The following is a 22,436-nucleotide window of genomic DNA, read 5'->3' as shown; positions in this document are numbered from 1 at the left end:
TGGTGAAATTTTATGACATCAGTGTTCATGAGTGCAATGGGAGGTTGAAATTTGTTTTAAAACTTGATGAGATTGAGGTGATCAAAGGACAGAAGCTGGAAAGGGTTAGCTTGACTTTAATGAATAGAGATTTGGATGCAAGTATCAATAATGCTGATGAGAGGCACTTTAGTGTGCAATCCGAAAATGAGATTTGGTGGCTGGCTGCATTTGAGGTGAGGTGCTATCCATTTTTAAAAAAAGTATATTATGTTGCTATCTGTGAGGTGAAAAAAAGAAGAAAAGACCACTGCCTCTATAGCCCTTCACCTCGCAAACTTGGAATACAACACACGAACGGAGGCACCACCAATCACCGGCTGGAAGACTTTCCTCACTTCACCACCCACCCATGCCAGAAAGACAGCATAAAACAGGGGCACCATAGACAAAGCAAACACCCAGCAATTATATTCCCAGTCAAAACACTTCATACAAGCTTCTCCCGACACAGAAGCCTTACTCACACAACCATAAACAAAACACTCAGACCTGTCACACTGCCGAGGATACACCACATCCCCAATCACCACATGAACCTCTCGCCTGCGTGCTGTACCAACCACACCAGAAAGAACCCGGCCACTCTCTCTTCAGAAGGCGCCCCACCAGCTAACCCTCAACTCTCTGCAGCCCATCACTTCTGCATGTGTCGCCAGCAGCAGCTATCCAAACCTCTCTCTCTCTCTCTCTCTCTCTCTGTATCTGTGCTGATCCTCTGTCACCTGTAGCTTATTTGTAGTGCTACCGGCCCACCACCAAGTAGCAACACCTTCCTTCTCTCTGCTTCACTCGGCACCCTGTCTTCAGCACCCATCTGTGCTTCCACTTCCGACTTCACCTAGCGGCCCACACTAGCCACACTCTTCGTAAACCTGTCACCTTCCTTTGCTTCCATCCAGCTGCACCTACAACTTGTCCACACCTCAAAGGCGGCCTCCCAAAAGCTCTGTACCAGCCTGTCTCCTTGTTGTGCCTGCCTTGCCACTGTCGACCAGCAGCTCCTAGGCGACCTCCATACGCCTGTCCACACTAGCAACTACGCTCCATGCGACCACCTGGTCTTCTCTTCCTCGACCCTTACACCCTGGCGGCCTTCTCTACTCCCTGCAGTAGCTACCCACTCCAGCCAAGCCTGTTAGCAGACGGCCATCACCTCGAACACTTCCTCAAACTTCTCTGCAGTTACCTTTGACGCCTTCTACCTTCACTTCACAAGCGTCCCTTTGATGCCAGTCGTCAGTCAGCTGCCAGTCGCTTTTTTGGCACCTTCTGCAACTGCAGCACCTTCAGTAGCTTCTCACATGTCGGCTCCTTGCAGAGTCAACCTTGCACCTCCGTCTCTACGCCACCCACTGCACCAACCAACCTCGTCTTTGCTCGCTAGCTCTCCCACACTGTCAGCCCGTCAACCAGTCTCTACACGACGGCTACACCACATCTTCCACGACTCTGTCCGCGTCTGTGGTGGCTGCACTTCACAAGGGGGGGCCCCAGCCTCTATATGACGGCCACACACCCAGCCCGTTGCCTCTTGTCGCCAGCCACAACTGCACTTATCTCTGCGCTAACTAGTCTAAACTGCTCTCACGCCTGCCCGCCTCGCTTAACACCACTTCAAGAGCTGCCAGCAGAGCAGCTTTTACTTGCGTAGCCAACCTGTCGCCAGCTTCCTTCGGCCCTACTACCAGTTGCGCTCACCAGGGGGCCTTCTCCTCTCGCCCAGCAGCTACCTTTGATGCACGGTCACCTGTGTGTGTGCAGCTACGCCCGAGAGCCCCCCACACAACACCGCCTCCTCTCCTTTTCGTCTGCAGCCTGCGCCGACTCCCATGCTTCGCCAGGCTTCGCCAACCTTCTGGATTTTGAGCTGGCAGCAACGTAAAACTCCCACGTGGCTATTCCCACTAGTGGCCACGTTTATTATATTTTTTATTTCTTCTCTAAGGCCTAAGAGATGGCTACACAATTATGCTTCTTTTCACACCATGTCAAGGCACATTGGCCACATTATCTTTAATTGCCCATGCTCCACATACTTCTCAATTGCAACTTTCCAATGCCACTCATACTTGGACGCGCACACAAATTCAGGCTACCAAGCAGCTGATCTCACCTCCAGTGAACCTTACTCCAGAGAGGCCTGTAACAAGCTCAACACAAAACCATTCCAGCTGTACACCTAGCAACGCATTCAAAAGCAAATCTCTTCACACATGCCATGCACACGTATGTACACAAGCCCAAAATACCTCTTAGAAAAACGCCTGACATACTTTGCCAACCCCCCCATCTGCTAGAGCATTCATGCTCAGCAGCAAAAGACAAATCCAGTAGCTATCCACCAGGATCAAAAGGAAACAGCAACTCACCATCCCATTCCCCAACATTTGTAAAAACCCATGGCTGCATCTCTGCATACCAAGCATCAACCATATGTACCACAACATCACTCACGTCCACTTCACCCACAACCAACCTCCTCGTCTTCACAAAACCTGTGGCATTGCAGCATCTAGCATCCCATTCATCAACACCTGTGAAGGCCAGGTTCCAGCATTTTGACCTTTCTGCACACAAAGATCCAGATCCTTTCCAACAGCAGTATCCATAAACACTTCCAGCTCCCGCATTTCAGGCATCTCTTCACAACCATACAGCTCAACAGGTTCAAAACCCTTGTCATCCATGGACTTTGCCTTTTGCATCTCAGCAACATGCAAAGAAGCCTTTGTTACACTCTCAACCATACCTGCATCCATCTCCACCTCTGGCTCCTGTTCATCAAGGCTAGCAACTTCCCATATATCATCCTCAGGCACAATACTCTCCTCACAACGCTCTTCATCAGCCAAATCTTCATGCATACCTTCTTGAGTGTTGCCAACCCCCCTGGTATCATCGTCCAAAGACTCCCCAGCACATAATGCACCAAATGGAAAAATTTCCATACCATTCATTGCAGGTACCATACCATCATCCAGCTGTCCAAGAAAATCCATAATAATAGGATCTTCCTCCACACTCTCCACATCCGCATTGCGAACCATCTTCACTTCACAAGTCTCTACCCCATCCTCCTCCCTTGTAGAATCTGGCAAAAAATCATCTTCAAAGCATCCTATATCCAGCTCCTCTTCCTTCTTATCATCAGCCAATCCCAAGGCATCATCCTCTTTGCTTCCATGTGCATGCATGTCATCCAAATCCGAACGCAAATGATCTCCAATAGAACCTTCCAAATCACTGTCCTGTACAGCCACGCCCAAATCCAAAGAAGAATTCATTGGCAACTCCTTATCTGCACTTTGCTCCTTCACCTGCTTCTCATCCACCTGCTTTTCATCCACCTGCACATGCTTTAAAGACTTTGAAAAAAAATCAGAAGGCACATAGAACATCCCCCTTTGTACCTGTATAGGCCTTTGAGGCTCCTGTCTAATCAAACTTTGCATAGAACTCTTATCCACCTTAACCAAATTTACATGCTTATCCCTTGCAGACACAACACCTTCATACGGATAAATACCCATCTCCATCTGCTTCAAAATCTTGCCTTCCTTTTCCCTAGCAACCCTAATTACGTCATCAAATGACTTGGGATTCTTCAATTCAACCCTGACTTTCAAATGGGGTAGCAAACCATCAATAAACAAGCTCTTCTTTAAAAACGTAGGAGGAACTTCCTGCTTCAATGTCATACACCACTTATCCCACAAACATGTAAATACCTTCACAAAATCGTCCAGTGATTGCCCATGGACCTGCTTCAAGATGCTCAACTCCTGCCAAAGCACACTAGAATCCTCCACTTGCTGAAAACGCTCCAAAAGGCCTTCTTTCAACCTGTCTAAGGTCAAAACACCATGTATCTCACCTGCTACATCCTGTGCTTCAAAATCCTTAAGCCAGCTTCGGGCATCTCCCTTCAAGAAAATCTTTATCAGCTTCAAAACCTGCTCTTCATCTGTCACATGATTGCTAATGCATGCCAACTCCATCTGCTCCAAAAAGTCACACACATCTTCACCCTTCCTGCCATGAAATTCCGGATAGGACCACATCATGAAACCTGTACCAATCCCTGAGCTCTCCTCAGTGGAACACACGCCCTTCTAGGCAAAGAACAACGCCAGAGCTATCCTCAGTGGGGGCACCAGAAGGATGTGAGGTGAAAAAAAGAAGAAAAGACCACTGCCTCTATAGCCCTTCACCTCACAAACTTGGAATACAACACACGAACGGAGGCACCACCAGCCATCGGCTGGAATACTTTCCTCACTTCACCACCCACCCACGCCAGAGAGACAGCATAAAACAGGGGCACCATAGACAAAGCAAACACCCAGCAATTATATTCCCAGTCAAAACACTTCATACAAGCTTCTCCAGACACAGAAGCCTTACTCACACAACCATAAACAAAACACTCAGACCTGTCACTGCCGAGGATACACCACATCCCCAATCACCACATGAACCTCTCGCCTGCGTGCTGTACCAACCACACCAGAAAGAACCCGGCCACTCTCTCTTCAGAAGGCACCCATCCAGCTAACCCTCAACTCTCTGCAGCCCATCACTTCTGCATGTGTCGCCACCAGCACAGCAGCTAGCCAAACACCTCTCTCTCTCTCTCTCTGTGTATCTGTGCTGATCCTCTGTCACCTGCAGCTTATCTGCAGTGCTACCGGCCCACCACCAAGCAGCTAGCCAAACACCTCTCTCTCTCTCTCTCTCTCTCTGTATCTGTGCTGATCCTCTGTCACCTGCAGTGCTACCGGCCCACCACCAAGCAGCAACACCGTCCTTCTCTCTGCTTCACTCGGCACCCTATCTTCAGCACCCATATGTGCTTCCACTTCCGACTTCACTTAGCGGCCCACACCAGCCACACTCTTCATAAACCTGTCACCTTCCTTTGCTTCCATCGAGCTGCACCTGCAACTTGTCCACACCTCAAAGGTAGCCTCCCAAAAGCTCTGTACCAGCCTGTCTCCTTGTTGTGCCTGCCTTGCCACTGTCGACCAGTAGCTCCTAGGCGGCCTCCATACGCCTGTCCACACCAGCAGCTACGCTCCACGACGCAACCACCTGGTCTTCTCTTCCTCGACCCTTACACCCTGGCGGCCTTCTCTACTCCCTGCAGCAGCAGCTACCCACTCCAGCCAAGCCTGTCACAACAGACGGCCATCACCTCGAACACTTCCTCGAACTTCTCTGCAGTTACCTTTGACGCCTTCTACCTTCATTTCACAAGCGTCCCTTTGACGCCAGTCGTTGCCAATCGCTTTTTTGGTGCCTTCTGCAACTGCAGCACCTTCAGCATCTTCTCACACGTCGGCTCCCTGCAGAGTCAAACCTTGCACCTCCCTCTCTGCGCCAACCAACCTTGTCTTCGTTCGCTAACTCTCCCACACTGTCAGCTCGTCAACCAGTCTCTACACGATGGCTACACCACATCTTCCACAGCTCTGTCCGCGTCTGTGGCTGCACTTCACAAGGGGGGGGCCCCAGCCTCTATACCACGGCCACACACCCAGCCCGTTGCCTCTTGTCGCTAGCCAAAACAGCTGCACTTATCTCTGCGCCAACTAGTCCAAACTGCTCTCACGCCTGCTCGCCTCGCTTAACACCACTTCAAGAGCTGCTAGCAGTAGCTTTTACTTGCGTAGCCAGCCTGTCGCCAGCTTTCTTCGGCCCTACTACCAGTTGCGCTCACCAGGGAGCCTTCTCCTCTCGCCCAGCAGCTACCTTTGCCTGTGTGTGTGCAGCTATGCCCGAGAGCCCCCCACACAACACCGCCTCCTCTCCTTTTCGTCTACATCCTGCGCCGACTCCCATGCTTCGCCAAGCTTCACCAACCTTTTGGATTTCGAGCTGGCAGCAACGTAAAACTCCCACGTGGCTATTCCCACTAGTGGCCACGTTTATTATATTTTTTATTTCTTCTCTAAGGCCTAAGAGATGGCTACACAATTATGCTTCTTTTCACACCATGTCAAGGCACATTGGCCACATCATCTTTAATTGCCCATGCTCCACATACTTCTCAATTGCAATTTTTCAATGCCACTCATACTTGGACGCGCACACAAATTCAGGCTACCAAGCAGCTGATCTCACCTCCAGTGAACCTTACTCTAGAGAGGCCTGTAACAAGCTCAACACCAAACCATTCCACCTGTACACCTGGCAACACATTCAAAAGCAAATCTCTTCACACATGCCATGCACACGTATGTATACAAGCCCAAAATACCTCTCAGAAAAACGCCTGACACTATCCATTACATGTAGACAATTTAACTGGCCTCTTGTTAACAGGTTCCAACAAAGACCCATGAAATTCTAAAGTGGTACTTTAACCAAACTGAGCTTCCTTCCACGGCGAAAAGCTTTATGTAGAAGGATATGGTGAATATGAGGTTGAATGGCACCTGGCTGTAGATCTTAAAACCTTGAAATGCATGTTTGGTATTTCCCAAGGAGCAATGGCCAAGTATCCTTGCCTGTATTGCATGGCCAAACGAGGTGTCTCCAAAGGAGGAAAAGAGAGAGAATGGAAATGCCTAAATGCAAACAGTAATAGGTGTCAATCCCCAAATCGTGATGCTCCAAGAGTGGATCCTAATTGGGATCCAATTCTTGCTATCCCTTTGATCAGAGTTCATATTTGTGTTTTGCATGCGCTGGTTAGAATAATTGAGAAACTAGTCTACATGTACATCGAATTTGCATGGATTATGAAACCAACATTAGAGAGTGAAAGAACTATTAAAAAAATAGAGAAAGTGCTTTCAGATGCAGGTTTACATTGTGGTCAAGTGAAGATTGAGAAGGACTTGAAAAGATCAGGGGGAAGACAGGAAATGTTCCTAGCAAACCATGTTTTGGAGGTGCAAAAGCCAGAAAGTTCTTATCTAATCATATACCCAGAGAGGTTACTTGGGTACAAATTTTGAGGTGTGGAGAAAGCTTCATGCAGCTGTACTTGATCGAGGCTCTTCAGGACAAGCAAGGGTGGCAAAGGCCAAAGCGTGGTTGGCACTTGATCGCCTAGCACCTTTGTTGCAAAAAGCCAGGTTTGAAGATGGGGATGTTGAGAAATTTGAGGCAATTGTGAGACAGAGTTCTACACTAGCTATGAAAAGGCATGGGGTGCGACAAACTTGACATAATACATGGTTATTACTTGAATACCTACAGCTTTGAGTTTTTATTGTTGTTCAAAATATATTGTACGATACTAAATGTCTTGTTGTTGTTGAGCATTTGTAGCACATTTTGCATGCACATGGACCCTTTTTTGCGGAAGAGTGTGGAAACGTTGGGATTTGGTCTACCCAAGGCATGGAAAGATCTCATTAGCAAGCACGTTATGCCTATCAAAGGGCCACTCAACATGGAGGAGGAGTGAAGAAAAGTAATCCCATGAAGCAACTATGTCAGTGGTGGTATAGGCGGATTCAAGTGAGGGCTCATGTGAAGATCAAACAGTCTAAATCAGCTGTGTCATGTGCAATAAGAGAGATGCAGGCTGAACGGAGACGATCAATATATGTCTCCTCTCACAGGGGAGGCAAAATCATGCTGAATGGCTAAGACAATGACAAAGACATGGCAGAGTGTGGAAGAAAATTGATCATTGAAATACATATTATAAAACAATGATGTTACTTCAAAAGATTTTAAAAGAACAAGAGCTTTCATCTATGTCCCATACAAATGTTTTCAATATATATGCATTTCATAGTTTTTAATGGTAAGCAAGAAGAGTATCGAGAAATTTGAAACTTCTTAACAACTGGAACAATCTAAATCTATTGTTGTGGAGTAGAGACATCCCGCAGCCGAGCCCTTTTTGATGAAGTTTCTACAACATCTTCTTCTTCCTCTATCAATGGCACAACAGGGACCATTGGCCTTACTGTTCTAAGAAGATGCTTCTTCCCACAATCACTCAACAGATTAGGATCTGTGATTCCACATGCCAAGCCGTAAGTAGCATATGTTAAATAATATTTACATCTCAATGAATATACTCCTGGTCCCTCCCCAAAAAATTGAACAGCTGCTTGCCGCTCCAGAAGTATTGCCTTGTTTGCATTTAGCCTTAAGTAATAGCCACCTAGATACGTGGATAGAGTCTTTATCACCATTAGAGGAAAACTTGCATTGTCCTTGGAGAAGCTAGCATGAAATATTACAATTTGAGGGAATTTTAGGCGATGTATATATGTTCCTAGTGTCGAATTGTGGCCCGATCTTGCCATACGCTTGCTTGAAGCACGTTTGAGGAATGTGTCTTCATATATTTTCAACTGAAAAAAAAGGAGCATTAGCCCAGAAACAACATCACCAAACAATCCAGGACAAAGTTGATAAAGCCAAATCCGCAACAAAAGTACGAAAATACAACAAAAGAAAATAACCTCTTGGTTCTCATCTGCATCAAGCAAGGCGTCTTGCCATAAATTAGTGCTCGAACTAGGAATGGTTTCCGTTGTCTTACTTGGCACATCCCTAAACTCTCCCATGTTGGTAATATTCAGTCTTTCCCTTGCTTCTTGTAGCTCTTCCTCTGTGGCATCTTTTCTTTCATATTTAAGGGCATCAGCACAGATCATCTTTAGTGTTTTTCACATGGCTATCCACTAGTAAGTACTTATCTATCCCATCATCATCTACAAAATTGTCATCAACCTCCAGATTTTGGGCTATGAAGGCTATGCAATGGTCCTCCCTTAAGTTAAATACATGTTGTATGTCTGTCAGCAATATATACTCTGAATCTCCTACTTGGTAGGAGGGGAGCAATGGCATTGGAATGGGGGAGAACTCATCTGCTTCAATCATCACAGGCTGTCAATCACCCACAGGCTGGCCTACATAGTGTTTTGTTCTCTCAGTGCCTCAATATCAACCGCCGCACTAAGCTTTCTCTCTTCTTCAACATTGAACTCCTCAATCCTCAATGGTGGGACTAGCCTGACAAGAAACCGTGTCTTCACTTTCATTTGTTGCATGTGGCTCTGTACATTCTTCATCTGTTAATTGCACGTTCATGTGCAAGAAGCATAAGAAGGCATAAGAGTATTCCATCAAGTGGCATTTTCTTTTGTGAAAAGGGCATGGCAAAGCTCTCTTCTTATCACATGGTACCTTGTGCCAATCCCTGTTTAACCTCTGCTTCTTCTCCGACGACACCATGAGATTAAAATGAATGTAGTTTTTCTCATCAATCATCACTGTATCTTCATTTGTGAGCTCATCAAACTCTTGCTTTGCCTCTTCAAAATATTCGGGATGGCTAGAAAGTGTATCCTCTAGAGAAAAATCCCAATTGAACATCAACGAAATCGAAGGGTGCAAATCATGACGTCCACATTTGTAGAGGAAGTCATACAACAGAGTTGCAGGTGTTTCTTTAATCTCTTCGTCCACATCAAACTAGAATTGAACTTGCGCCATGGCTAAATTCAAGGGTGTAGATAAGACATGGAAATTATTAGTTCAAGCAATGAATCAAGAGACAGTCGGTCTTAAACACCAAATCTCTGTGTGGTGAATGGATTCAACATAACGCGAGAGGAGATGCTAGAGGAAGCCAGGTATTCCTCCTCGTGTTGTAGTGAATATATTTTTCCTAACGCAAATAAAATTACAGCTTCCTCAAGGACCTCTTCTCGCGTTATGGTGAATCGATTCACCATAATGCGAGGAGGCATATTGTGCTTCCTATGGGACCTTCGCTCGTGTTATGGTGAATCGATTCACCGCTACATGAGGACTTTTGCATCCTTGGCACCGCCTCTCACGTTATGGTGAATTACAAATAAAGATACTTCTCATGTACCCATACTGAGAGAGGAGGTGCCAAACGAATTAAAATAGTCTTCCTTGCATTGTGGTGAGTCAATTCACCATAATGCGAGGAGTCATAGGTTTTCAATTCATGATAACGTTTCTATTATGAAAAAACAAAGCAAGGAGTTCTGCAAGAATGAAACCAAGAGAACGAAATAACAAAAGGAGAAGGAAGCACAAATAAGATAAAAATACGAGGAAAACGAATCGACGTTGGTCTCAAGAGATGGAGATGAAGGAGGTTGTCGTTATCTTTGATGGAGATGAAGGAGGTTGGAGGTTTGTCTTTGTCGTTCGATACAGCACAATGAAGGAGGATGATTGATGAAGGAGGATGATTGATGAAGGAGGTTGGAGGAGATAGTCGTTGATGGAGATGAAGGCCGTTGGTGGGGAGATAAATGAGAATACGACCGGATGGGTATCCAAGAGAGGCAATTAAAAACCGTTTTTAATGCTATGCGACATGTCAGCGCTGCCTTTTCACCCACCATTCCATGAATGCCATGTGGCAGTCCGCCATGTACCTAACACGTGTACATGCTATAAAGACTAATCAAAGCCATTAATCACGCCATCTTTTTGTCCTCTTATCGATTTCGCCTTGTCCGTCCTCATGTTTGCCTCCTTCCAACTTCCGACTACCCCCACACTACTGAACTGATATTCCACCTCCTACACGATAGTCTCCATCCATTCCCACGCATGAAATGTGAGTTTTTGTATATTACTTGATTGTTTTGTGAGTTTTTTGTATATTCCTTGATTATTTTGCTTATTCTTCGATTGTTTGCCCTCTGCCATTGAATCTTGCTTTATGGTGATTCGATTCACCTTAAAGCAGACGACGGGCCATTAGAATCTCAATACGGCTCCATGTGTTATGGTGAATCAAATCACCAAAATGCAAGATGGAATGGTAAGAGATTCATGATAATCCTCCTCCCGTTGTAGTAAATCAATTCACTATAACGCGAGGATTGTTTTGCTTTGACTGGCCCTTGGTCTCGCGTTATGGTGAATCAATTCACTATAACGCAAGATCAAAGGGCAAAGGATTCACAATAATCCACCTCACATTGGTGTCAATTAATTCACCATAATGCGAGGAGGATTATTGTGCTTTCAGTGGCCCTTCATCTCGCGTTATGGTGAATGGATTCAACATAACGCGAGGAAGTGCATATTGCTTTCTTGGCCACCCTCTCTCACGTTATGGTGAATTGTTAATCGTGTACTACTGAATAGCTAAGTTTTCTGCACTTGCTTGCGTTTTCAGATGGCTCATGTAAGGCATACAACTAGACCCAAGGACAATGCAGGTCCCTCATCTAGTGTTGGGAAGAAGATGGGCACTCTGAATGCCTCAAGATCAAGGAAATCAAGCAGTCCTTCCCGATTATCCAAATTGCAGCCTAGACAAAGGCGTTTTGCAGAGCATTCATCAATGCTACGAGAAATCACACGATTTATGAAGCACCCGACTGCTACTATTCCAAGATTACCTTTCCTGAGGCTTGTCAGGAGAATTTGCAAGCGAAATGGAATTTTGTTTAGGTGGAAGGCATCGGCCCTATTTTGCTTCAGGAGGCCGCAAAGGATTGGATGATTGAATTTTTTTTGGATAGTTACGTTCTTATGGCCCATGCACACAGGGTCACAGTGAATGAACAAAGATTTTTTCAGCCTAGTAGCCCTTCGTTTTAGATATGATAAGTTACTTAGGCCAGTTACAATTACTGATGCACCAATGGTGCAAATTTTGGATGTCCGTCCCGTTCAAAAAGTGAGAATTGAAGAGGTAACGGAGGGAGTTCTAGAACATGAACATGAGACTCGGGCAAATTTTTGGGCAAGCGCTCAAAGGGAACATCATGTGGCAATGCTTGCATTACAAACAAAAAGAGAAAATGTTCGCGCACTCCACGCTATGAATCGGGAGGTGCTTTAATTTTTGTTGCCGGAGTTCTATGTACCCTATCATACTAGAGGGCGATTCATGCTGAGGAGATAAACATTTTGTTTGATCCTAGAACTGAAGTCAACGACAACGTGCTCAGATGTGTTTTAAGGTATTCTCTTTTCTCTATCCTCCCACAATTTTTCATTCTTGGCTCTTAAAAGTTTATGCCTAACTCTTGATATGTTTTCTTATGAAGTTTTGTTATTTCGCAATTGCCCGAGGATGTACAGCATCGGGTGTTCCAGATTGACTCGCTAGTGCCAACTTTTTTGCTAGTAGAGTCAGTTCTCTACCTTGATGTGTTGAACTAGTTTCGGGAGGTCCAGCTAGACGATGCTAGAGTAATTTTTTTGGCATATCATGAAAAGTGAGTTTGTCTCTGTATCTCTCTTGCATGATGTTTATACGAATCACCATACAGGAGTTATATAGTGCTTTCTTTGGCACGTGCTCTCGCTTCACAGCAGCAGTGAATCGATTCACCACAATGCGAGAAAGCATTTTGTTTTTCATCTGGCTTGAAACTAATAGAAATCTATCTGGATGTGATGCAGTGCCCATTGGAGTCTTGTTCTAGTCGATGTGCAAGACAATGTTATTTACCTTGCAAATTCAACATCTGGTGTCCATGGCAATGTTTTGCTGTGAGTTAAAATCATTACGATACATATTATTGTTTAAGTTAGAAGTCCGGATTGATCAAGATATTGATTGGTCTTTGTTTGCAGTGGTGTCAGGAAACTAATGGCCGCTTATGAGAGCCTGAGCATGGACACCGACACCCTGGAGCGAGCGACCATTCGAAGGGTTAGTGTGCCCAAACAAGATGATGGTTATAGCTATGGGTGGAGGGTTGCTCTCAATGCATTGTTGCTGCTACGGAGCATTTTTCAGCTCCCTTCAGAGGATGTAAGCATTTTTCAGCTCCCATTTGTATTCCTTCCTAACATATTCGAGAGTCCAATTCTCTTCCACTTCCAATGTCAATGATGGGTGACCCTGTCGAATCATAACTATATCTATCAAGCAAGAGTGGCTGCCATCTCTTGTATCTTGGTCCATGCTTTCCCAGTTGTTGTTGATCCATCGCCACCTTCTATAAGTAAAGGACATGTACAGATGTTGCTTGGCAATATAGTATCTGATTCCAAAATATCATTAGGATAATTTTTCGAGTATAATCAAATAAGCTTTGTAACTGTTTCACAAAAAGACATTTGAATGTTATAACACTCACCGAAATGCAATGTCGGAGGCGTTCAATCGACATTCGATCAAATCATCTCCCTTTGATGATTTCACTCTCCAACCTTTGTCAAACAAATGATCAAGCCAGGCTTCATCTATATCTTTGCACATAAAAGTTGTTCTAGTTTTTCTCAATTATTTACAATCAGAAAATAAATCAACAAAGCATGCAATTGGAACAAACAAACTTAAGTGGACATTTCTTGCACCAATTTTCTAGGCTTCATAGCACATTTAATATCATTAAACATTTTGGTCCTGTATGACTCTATCACTTCTGTATCAAGCAATGGCCACTCTCAGGACTATCAAGTGTAGGTAAAGGAATACGTTCCAACTTTCCATGCCGGCTCGATTGAGTGGGGAAGGTATAAAATGAGTCATAGAAATATGTTCTACTTCTTGCGAGATTACTTAGTGCACGACCTTTATATTGAAGTTCCCCCACCTCACCATGTACGACATTCAAGAATCCCGTCAAGCATTGTGCAGGCTCCCACTCCTGGAGATTGGATGGGTACAAATCTGTGCAAGGCAAAAAAATGTATATCAATCACCTTATTTGCAACATTGGAATACAAAATACAAGCACTTACAATGTGGTATGTGTCTTGGAAGTCCTTCCAATGGTCCCACGTTGATCTCTTTTTGCATGAATACATGCTGGATCAACACTTCTTTGATAATTTTTCCTCCTAGTGCCATCTTGAAGTCAAGGATCCTTCCTTTCCAATGTTTGGCCAAGTCTTCAGATGCCTTTCCCCACTTGGTAGTGGCCACATTTTCCTGGCTGCATAGTGACCCAAGAGTACTTCCTGTATACTTGGGGAATCCATTCTTCGTCCTCGTCTTTTATGTTATACAACACAACAGATGAGATACTACTCCTTGCTCATTTCAGTCCACTTTCGGTTGCCATGAGAGATTAACAAACGTATGAGAAAGAAGTAGTAGAAAGTGGATGACTGAGCTAACCACTTTTGTGGATCAAGGAGGGAAGAAGAAATGAGGGGCGGTGTGTCCTTTTGGGCGCCAAAGATGTTTCGAGTTTCAAAAGTGAAACCAAGTTGAGGGAATAACTAGGAGATTAGGTATCTATCTATTCCAAGCATTCAAAATCATTAGTTCTAGGGGTGGTGGAAATAATTTTTTAGTGCTCCTCCACGTCTAACACAGGAATGTGGAAAACATTCTTTTATTGTGTTAGGTGCTAACAAAAAAAACGGTTTAAAATATTTTAAGACAAGGTGATGGTTTTTTTAATATTTCATGAAGATAAGAATTTCTCCACATTTTAGGTGGGTTTGTACAGAGGTCCCACCACCGGTGAATATCGTTGCTAGATTTCATGTCACTCAATCTATGCGTCTATTATTATATTATTATTGAAACAGCCCTCTTTTGAGTCCAGAATTTTCCTAATGATAGGTGTTTGCTTCTTGTTAACTTGCTTTGTATATATTTCTTAAGCTTTTGAATAGATTGAGTGAATACGGCCAAGATATGGGTATGGTATGAGCAAGATTATCAACAGCACAACAGCTGGAACCTATGTTCCAATCCTAGAGGCTAGGATAGGTAACTTTTTACCATAGAGGATTTGAAAGAGGATTTTGCCTGTGGTAGAATGGGCAGTATTGTTTATAAGTAAATTGCAAGATATGCTCATCCCAATCAGGGCTGAAGTAATAGTATAAGATCGTTGAAGATCCATGATAGTGCTATTAATAGCCTCGATTTGGCCATTGCTCACAGAATGGAAAGTAGAACTGAAGTCCATTTTAGTACTCAAATTAGATAAAAATGATTTCCAAAGCATGAGTCTATCATAAACAATGAGTCTAACAAAACCATGATGAGTGAAATTTTTTTAAATAAATAACTTAGCAGCAAATGGAGTAGTTGATGTTTTCTTACATGGAACAAAGTATGCTTGTTTTCTAAATCTATCTACTATGGCCCAGATCATATCGTTATGTGGACGACATAGTAGGCAATCCCGTAATGAAATCCATTGAAATTTCTTTTCATGGACCGTTTGGAATTGGCAAGGGCATTAAAATAACATACGGTTTTCCATGATGATGACGCAAAAGAATGTAGGTGGAAACTAAATTTGCTACATCCTTTTTCATGTTAAACCAATAGAATTTTTCTTTACAATAGTCAAAGTCGAGAGTATGCCATGATGTCCTATATAAGGTGGTACATGATTTCTTGTAAAATAAGTTGTCTATAGGGTGCAGTAATGCATAACCTTTTTTCAAAGAATAGAAAACTATCAGTACAAGAGTAACTATTGAAAGGCAAGTAGTTGTATGCATAAGTGTGTTCCAAGCATTTGAAAAACCAATATCATAGACATAAAGATTGAATGTGAACAACAGAAATGTTATTTATTGATGGTCTACGACTCAAAGCATCAGTGATAACATTAGTACGATACTTAATCATAGGGTGAAAGCTTTGAATGAATGAGGCCCATTTATCAAGGGTTGACTAAGAAGGTGTCTAGTGCTCTGTTGGTCGGTCTTTATCAAGAATTCTAAACTCATGAGGTAGTGTTTCCACATGTGAAGAGCAGGTGCTACAACCAAAAGTTATGTATCATAGGTACTATAATTAAGCTAAGAGGATTTAAACTTTCTACTCTCAAATGCCAAGGGATGGTCATCTTGCATTAAAATAACTCGTATACCAGATCCACTAGTATCAGCATTGATAACTACGAATAGATCTAGTGAAATAAGATAGTTGTAAGACTAGGGCATAAGTCAAAACATGTTTCAGGACAATCAAAAAACTTTTGTTGGTTGTCTCCCCAATAGAAAACAGTAGGATTTTTGAGTAAATAAAGTCAAAGGTAAGGCAAAGAGGATGAAATTCCGCACAAATTTTCCATAAAATCTTGAGAGTCCTCGAAAAGATTTCACGTTATGGACATTTTTTGAAATGGGCTATTCTCTAATAGTTGCTTTCTTCTTAGGGTCAACATGAATGCCATCAGTAGAAAAAATATGTCAAATATATTCAATTTCAGTTTAAAAGAAAGAATTTTTTATTAGGGTTTGCATATAGTTAGTTCACTTTAAGGAGTCTGAAAACAATTCCTAAATGATCCTCATGTTCTTTTCTAGAGCGACTAAAAATGCAAACAAATGTTGTTGGTGCATTTGTAAGGCCAAAGCGGCATTACTATAAATTCATAGTGACCAAATTTAGTACAAAAAGCAGTTTTATAAATATCAAGAGAATCCATACAGTGTTGATGATATCTTGATTTTAAATCTATTTAACTAAAGTTACTAGCACCTTTTAACTTATCAAGCAAATCGTCAACTCTAGGGATAGGGTAATGATTTTTTACGATCACTTTATTTAATGTATGGTAATCTACACACATTCAATAGGTCTTATTTTTCTTTTGGACTAGCAAGATATGGGCTCCAAATCGTGAACTACTAGGAAGGATTAAACCCTTATCTAGGAATTTCTTAATTTGACGATAAATTTATAATTATTGTAAAGGATTTTGTCTATAAGGTGCACAATGTGGTGGTTGACTACTTGGTATAAGTTCTATTTTGTGATTCTCGTGGCGAGAGGAAGGTAACTAGGTGGATAATCATTAGCAAAACAATCATGAAAAGAATCAAGAAAGTGTTGCTGATGTGTGCAGTGAGCATTTGATTGACTTTATCTACCTCTATCACATAAATCATGTATACATTATTTTCCTTCCAAAGTGCTCTTTTTGCTTGAGTGTGTAATCAATGGAAAAAGTTCAAGTGTAGAATCACTAGAAAGAGAAATCAATGCACCATTATGTATGAATTACATTATGTGTGTGTGGTAGTCAATGCTAGGACTGTGTTATTGGTAGAATGGCATGCCAAGAATAATATACGTGGAATGTAATGGTGCAATGAGGAAATTACGATGATCTTTGTATGGCCCTATCTGAATCTAAAGACTTTTAACTTCATGTGTACCATTGTAAAATGAGTTCCTTAAAATGTAGATTTGACTTTATATGTAGAAGAAGAGATGTGCAATCGTAATTTTTCAACAAGATTTTCAAAAATGAAATCATGCAAGCTTCCATTATCATGTAAAACATAGACTTAACTACCATTGATGGATCCTTTCATGCCCAATAATGAATGGAAAGATAAGGGAATACCTGGAGGCTCAGTTGATTCTTGATTAACCTCATCATGAAGAGTATCCTCATTCCAATCTAGAGTGATGTCATAACCAGCCTCATGAGCTTCTTCTTTGATATATGTAATTGCAGGCAGTTGGTTTCTTTGGAGGTGGCAATTTAGAGTAGCAATTCACCACAATGTGGCCCAGTTTTTGACAACTGTGACAAATAACACCTAGTCTAGGGGGTTTTGGTGAAGTATTATGGGTGCTATTGTGACTAGGCTACTCGGGGTTTGAATTTACAAGATTTGGCTTTAAAATTGTCCCAATAAATACATTTTTAGAAGGAATTGTGGGTGCACATGAATTTTAAAAATTACTAGTGCGATTTGAAATAAAAGAATTGGGTAAAAAAGATCACCTGAACGGATGATTATTATCCATAAAACATGATTGTTGATTGTATAGGAGAGGGCCTTACATAGACTGAGAACATTTGCCAATGAAGCAAACCTTTTTCTCTACATCGTGAGCTAGAGAAATAGCTTTATAGAGAGAAGGAGGTTTGAACATATTCAGCTTTGCTTGTATGCCTTGTTTGAGACCATCTTCGTATTTTTGTTTACAAAGTATTATCACGGACATCCTCAAGTATGTGGGAAGCCTTGGCACCATAGAAAGAACACAGGGAACATCCCAATATCACGGGGCTTTGTCCAACCACACTTGAGAGCAAGAACAACTCAACCAAGAAACCACTTTACCATGGTCTAGCACACAAATGCAAAATCGGGGTGTGTCACTCACCTCCTGAAAGTTGGTTTCCTGGGATTCTTGTAGGAGACGATATTGCTATGCAACCACATCCAAAAGCTCTACTTCACCATTGCCACCGACGCCCACACTCCAATGGAGGCTCGATCCTCCTGACCACTCAATCCTACAAACTCACTCTCTCACACACATGCAAGTAAGCACACATAAGAGCTCAAACAAGCACAAGGCAAGCAAGTAATAGTATAGGAGAGTAGAGAAGAAAAGCACTCTATTAGCTTATGCATCAAACAATGAGTGAGTGAGAGTTACATTTTAGGTTTTGTGGGTGACCTCTAGGGTTTACACTCTTGGGCAGCCAACGTTAAAAGTTTGGGTCTAAGGCTCATTTTGTCGTGTAAACACCTATTCTGAAGCTAGCACTCTCAACCTAGGATCCCATGGTGCACCATCAATACAAGCAGCAAGCACACAAAGGTGGGGAAAATGATACAAGTATACAATATATGGCTTTCAAGTGCATTTTGACCATTGTGGCGCTTGTGGCCCAAAGGTGGTGAAAATGATACAATGGTCTCGGCATTGAGGCCATAGATATCTCCGGCAAGGGTTAACATACCCCCCTTCCTGATATAGATTCCGTCCTTGGAATATGTCAATGAAGATGCATTGAGATTGTATATTGGATGCATGTTGACATTGGAAATACTCCAATGGAAGCTCGAACCTCCTCACCTCCTCACCACTCAATCTTACACACTCACTCTCACACACACATGCAAGCAAGCACACATAAGAGCTCAAACAAGCACAAGCCAAGCAAGTAATAATATAGGAGATTAGAGAATAGGAGTACTCTATTAGCTTATACATCAAAGAATGAGTGGTGAGAGTTACATTTTAGGTTTTGTGAATGACCTCTAGGGTTCATACTCTTGGGCACAGCCAAAGTTAAAAGTTTGGTCATTGGGCTCATTTGGCCACTCTAACTAGTGTAAACACCTATTCTAAAGCTAGCACTCTCAACCTAGGATCCTGTGGTACGTCTTTAATAGAAAAGCGATGAGTATATATAATATATACTATACATGGCTTTCAAGTGAATTTCGATGCATGTGGCCCAAAGGAGGTGAAAATGATATGGTGGCCAGCATCGACACCATAAAGGTCTCTAGCAAGGGTTAACATACCCCGCTTCCTGATACAAATCCATCCTCAGAATATGTCGATGAAGATGCATCAAGATTGTATATTAAATGCATATTGGGATTGGAAATATCGGAGGTCTTGTAAGATCTACAAGGCAACATGGGTGTTCCTGTGGAAAATAATTGAAATTCAAGCACAATGCAAACACCTAATCAAGCAGTGAGAAAATTTTGTTGTGGTAAAATTTTTATAGTTAAGACAAGGATAATATTAAGGTTGGTCTAAATTTATTCTAAACTAAGACCATGCCTTGGGTTATGACCCTAATCTCTACATACTATTTCTTTTGCTATAATCTAGCCTCATAAATGAAACTACTAAGTGATTTATTACAAGCCTTTTATTCCTTTTTTTTTAATTTAATAAGGAATAACTTTTAATTCTAAGATAAAGATGTAAAAGTAGGGCACCACCATGTGGTGACCCAAGCAATGGCCTAGAGACCCCATACAAGAGTATCTAAGAACCACCTCGACAGCGATGGGTTTTTTTGCCCTTTTATTGTTTTTTTCCACAAGGTCCCGTCCCATGAAGATTAAGGTTACGGTCCCAAGGCTTTATCACACACTAAGAACCAAAAGTCCTACTAAGATCTCCCATGGTGATGGTTATCTTCTTGGATCTTTTTTTAATTTGTTTATTTTTTTCCCTTTTATTACTTCCACTTTCACAATTCACTTAGAAGACTCTACTCTAACTAAAGAGGGCACATTAAGGAAGGTGGAGTACCTGGCATACTCTAAGGTTGATCTAAGTAAAAATTGTACTAGGACCAAATCCTTAATGGTTATCCAAGTAATAACTAGAAGAAAGATAGGCCAATTACAAAAGGATACATAGAAACTCAAACAAACATTGAATGAAAATTTAGAAAAAATATTGAAATAAAAAACATTAACAATATTTGAGGATGGGTTTATGGTTGGGAAGTTGGTCTTGTCGAATTGTACTTGTAATATTAAGAACTTCCAATGAACCTTTAAAAATCTCAAAAATCATCACAACTGGTCGTCATCAGATAGACATAACTCATACGCTGGATCAGACTCAGTGTCACAAAGCTCATCATCCTCACGGTTTGATTCTAATATATATGCCTCCTCTAGTGTATGAGGCAACAATCTGAGTGCATCCCCATTGTGATACGCATGGGTACTACAGGCAAGTGAGCTAAGTAGCTACCGCTAGTGAAGCTGTCAAGGGAATGGCCCACCATGCTCCAGAAGGGATAAGGAGTCGATAACATTATTTCATAGAATGATGGTGTAAGCATGTAAGCTCTTGTCCTTCTCCCCTTCTCTACAAGTTCTTCATGTATATTCCTTACTTAATAGGGTCCTCCTAGTAGGTACTCAGTATCATCAATTCCCATGGAATTACTTCCTCAACCCCATATACCGTCTTAAATGGTGTGTAAACAATTGCCACTTTGTAAGAGGTTCGGTAAGCCCATAAAGCTGCTGTGAGCTTGAATTCCCAATCATTGCGTTGAGCTTTAACAATTTCTGTTAATATGAAAATAAGGACTTTGTTGGTGCCCTCAACTTGACCATTTGCTTGTTGTGGGTAGTATGGAGTAAACTCACGATGTGAGATCATGAACGTTGTGGTGAGATGTTGGATTACATCATCTATAAAATGTTTCCCTTGGTCACTCACCAACTCGAAAGGACAATCAAAGCGGGTAATGATATTCTGATAAAGAAACTTAGTTGTAACCACAGCATCCGCTTTTCCTGAAGCTCTTACTATAGCCTATTTTGTGACATAATCCATAGCTATTAAAATATTCCTTACTTAGGTGCTACATGCAGCCGGACTTATGGGTCCCATAAAATCATTGCCCTATGTCATAAAGGGTTCTAGAACTTTAATAGAGTGAAAGGTCATGTCATTCTTTTGTGGTTTATCACATCATTGGCACTCATCACATCCTTCGACAAATAGCATGAAATCTGTGAAGAGCATGAGCCACTAAGACTCCGATTGGAATATTTTTCTTGTAGTACTATCCCTTGGTGTGCTTGTTCGATGATGTATAAGTGTATTCATCCTCCCTGGGGGGGCAACGTCTTAATATGTCATCCTTGTCTCTTCTATCAAGAGTTCTAGAATCAATTGGTAAGGTTTTGCTTCTTTAAGCAACTTCCTTGCTAGATCTTTCCTTAACTTCTTTGCCTTGGTATAGTCTCAACTTTAAATAGTGTAGCATCAGGTAGCTCATCATCGATTCCAATTGGTACTACACCATTAGGTATATGAGATAGACGATCATCCATGATATGTTTCTTGCCAGGTCTTACTACCATTATGAAAGCAAACCCAAGAAGAATCAGCAACCACTTAGTGATTCTTCCTGTGGAGCAAGGTTTATTGATAAGGTATAGCAAGGCTCGATGATTTAACATAGAAATCAAATTTATTTGCAAGAAAGTAATGTCATAATTTATTTGCAACATATACCTTTTCTAAACCTTCATGTTTTGTGGTGGTATAATTCATCTCAGTCTCACATAACACGACTCAAAAAACTTATAGGGTAGTCCAATTTATGTTCACGTGGCAAGCTAAGATGTATCCAATTGCAAAGTTAGAAGCATCAACTTGCACATGGAAGATAACATCCCCCAATCAAGATTGGTCTCATGTAGACAAGGATTTCCACATGCATAGGGCTCGTGTAAGGCAACACTAGGTGTGGCCTAACCGCAACTCCCTCATTCCCAGATTGATATGCCACTTAGTTCGGTTTCGAGGTTGCAATCAAGGCCGAACTCCCGAAGTAATTAGTCATGCGACCTATCGAGCTAGTAGTGGGTCTAGCATTTATTGGTTGAGTGGGGATTTCTCTCCCAAGGTTTAGTATATCTTCTTCCATCAATTCAAGATTGGAGGAAGTATCATTGCTTGTTGAGAGGCTTAGGCCTTGTGGATTGCTAAGAGCTTACCTGGGTCGATGTGTTTTCCTATAAATCTTTCTAGAATGTGTCCCGATCACAACTGCATATCATTGTAGGCGGTTTTAGGCTTAGGGAGATGTTTCAGATAGTTTTCAATTTTTTTTGGGTTAGAGAAACTTGTGCAAAATAGGTTTTCAGATAGTTCTAAACACTTTGGAAAGGGTTGTGCATGCACTTTTCTTGGGCCAACCAACCTATGAAAAAAAAGAGATCTTATATCAAGT

The sequence above is a fragment of the Cibotium barometz genome, chromosome 12 (assembly GCF_041138505.1).
Source record: "Cibotium barometz isolate CiBa-2024 chromosome 12, ASM4113850v1, whole genome shotgun sequence".
In the NCBI taxonomy this organism is placed as follows: Eukaryota; Viridiplantae; Streptophyta; class Polypodiopsida; order Cyatheales; family Cibotiaceae; genus Cibotium; species Cibotium barometz.
Note: the sequence above shows the minus strand (reverse complement) of the source record.